The sequence below is a fragment of the Hevea brasiliensis genome, chromosome 4, assembly GCF_030052815.1.
Source record: "Hevea brasiliensis isolate MT/VB/25A 57/8 chromosome 4, ASM3005281v1, whole genome shotgun sequence".
Lineage (NCBI taxonomy): Eukaryota > Viridiplantae > Streptophyta > Magnoliopsida > Malpighiales > Euphorbiaceae > Hevea > Hevea brasiliensis.
This window is the reverse complement of record NC_079496.1, coordinates 8,970,701-8,973,356: the sequence shown is the minus strand read 5'-3', so window position 1 is coordinate 8,973,356 and position 2,656 is coordinate 8,970,701. Positions and strand designations below refer to the sequence as shown.

Below are 2,656 nucleotides of genomic sequence, written 5' to 3'. Positions count from 1 at the left end.
AATTGAGAAGTTTTGTAGAGCCAACAAGAAAGAAACTAGAAGAAGAAAAGAAGCATTGAGAGCATTAAATCAACAAGAAATGGCTGAAGAAAGAGTTGGAATTGGTGGTGGTAATGCTGGAAATAATCGAAACAATGAAAATGCAGCTCATGGTGAAGAAGTTGTAAATGCTAATGTTCCTAAGGGAAGTATGATGGATCATGCATTTCCTCATTTTGATGACTTAAGAGAGAGTATAGCAAGACCAAGAATTGATGCAAATAGTTATAAGATGGATTTTGGAGTACTACAAATGATTCAGAATTCTCAATTTGGAGGTCATCTTTCAGAAAATCCTCATACTCATCTTAAAAAGTTTGTTATGATCTGTGACATGCAAAAGCAACCAGGAGTGTCTGATGATGCAGCAAGGCTAAAATTGTTTCCATTCTCTTTGAAAGATAGAGCATTGGATTGGCTTGATTCTTTACCTCACAACTCAATTACAAATTGGGAGCACCATCGATGCATTTCTTGCCCAATACTTTCCACTGAAAACTCAAGAGTTGAGGAATCAAATGATTGCTTTTAGACCAAGAGAAGATGAGACTCTTTATGAGTCATGGATGAGATGGAAGGAGTTGGAGAGACAATGTCCACATCATGCCATTCCTAAATGGATGATAAACCAGAATTTTTACACAAATGTCACTCCTGCTATCAGAGGAATCATTGATGCTCAAACTGGAGGGGAATTCATCATTAAGCATGAAGATGAAGCTTATGAGTTGTTAGAGAAAATAGCAAAGAACAGTCATCTATGGAGTAGTCCAAGAGGGACAACTCCAACTCAAAAAGGGCAAGTTGCTGGAATGTATGAGCTTGATCCATTCAACATGATCAATGCCAAATTTGATGCACTCACTAATGTCCTTGCTAAGAAAATGGAGGATTTAAGTATGCTAGTCAGTTCATCATCATGTTCTGGAAGTTCTCAACAAGTTACTTATGCAGAAGGAACAATGAGCTGTGGAGTAGATTATCCTTCATATGCTTGGAGGAATCATCCCAATTTTTCATGGGAGAATCAGCAAAATCAAGCTTCAACTCAGAACTTTCCATCACAACAACAAGAGCATCAATACCAACAACCTAGGCAACCACCACCTAGTTTTCAGCAAAAGAATGCAAATCCTGCACCTTTACCAAGACAGCAAGAACAAAGTTCCACCACAGAGGCTTTATTACAACAAATTCTTGCTAATCAAATTAAGCGTGATGAAGAGTTGAGAGAGATGAAAGCAAGGCTGGAACAAATGCAAACACACAATAGGATGCTAGAAAATCAGATTGCACAACAAGCATGCTCATCAAGTACCAATTCTATGGGGAAAATTCCTAGTCAAACAGAAAATCCAAGGGAGCAATGTCATGCCATCACACTGAGGAGTGGTAAAATAGTGCATAATGAGAAGAGTGAAAAAGTTGAAAAGAGAGAAAATGAGGAAGATTTTGAGGGAGATGAAAAACAAAAGAGTGAAAAAGGGAGTGCAAGAAAAGGTAAAGAGGAGGTTGGAGAGAAAGAAGAGAAATATATACCTCCGAGCCTTACAAGCCATGCAACTTCCTTTCCACAGAGATTTCAAAAAGCCAAGCTTGATAAGCAATTTGGGAAGTTCTTAGAGGTTTTGAAGAAGCTATATATAAATGTGCCCTTTATCGATGCTCTTTCCCAAATGCCTTCTTATGCTAAGTTTTTGAAAGAAATTCTCTCAAACAAAAGAAGACTTGAAGATTATGAGATCAGAGCCTTAATCGAGGAATGCAGGTTATCCTCCAAAGGAAACTTCCTCCAAAGCTCAAGGATCCAGGAGTTTTTCAATTCCAGGCCATATTGGGGAATCATGGTCTATAAAAGCTTTATGTGATTTAGGGGCGAGTGTAAGCCTTATGCCCCTCTCCATCTATGAGAAGCTTAACATGGGAGATCTTAAGCCAACCCACATTTCTCTTCAGCCATGCATGATCAATTAAATATCCAGAAGGGATCTTGGAAAATATACCACTGAAGGTTGGAAAATTTTACATCCCAGTTGACTTTGTCATTTTGGACATGGAAGAGGATTCTCATATGCCAATCATTTTGGGGAGGCCTTTCCTGGCTACAGCCGGTGCTTTGATTGACGTGAAAGGTGAAAAGCTTACTCTTAGAATCGGAGAGGATCAGTTAGTCTTCAATATTGGCAATGATAAGAAGAAGCAACATGAAGATGTAGACTCTTGTTTGAGAATTGATATAGTTGATGAGTTAGTAAAAGAGCACTTTAGAAAGAGCTATCCGAAGGCTTCTCTTGAAAGTTGTCTTATCCATGAAGGGAGTATCAATGATGAAAATCCAAAAGATGCTGCATTTGCACAAGATTTGAATAGTAATCCACCTTGTCCTATGGCACCAATCTTTCAAGTTGAGGAAGTGGAGAAAAGTGAAGTAAAGCAACAATATCTCAAAGAAAAAGATGCACCAAAGGTTGTCAAGAAAGAAATGGTCGGATTTTTAGACAAAGCAACAAGGATCTTCTCATGTGATATAAAGAAAATGAAGTATAGATTCATTGAAGCACCTATTGGAAACAGAGGCAACAAATTCCAATTTCAGCCACCATGAAACATGAAAAGA

The 2,656-nt window shown here is 38.1% G+C and overlaps 1 non-coding gene across 1 annotated transcript; it reads right to left on the bottom strand.

Moving 5' to 3' along the window:
* Positions 1-541: 541 nt before the first annotated feature.
* On the bottom strand, positions 542-649 carry LOC131179712 (small nucleolar RNA R71). The gene has a single exon (XR_009148599.1). It is a non-coding gene; the product is annotated as a small nucleolar RNA R71 (small nucleolar RNA).
* Positions 650-2,656: the final 2,007 nt, after the last annotated feature.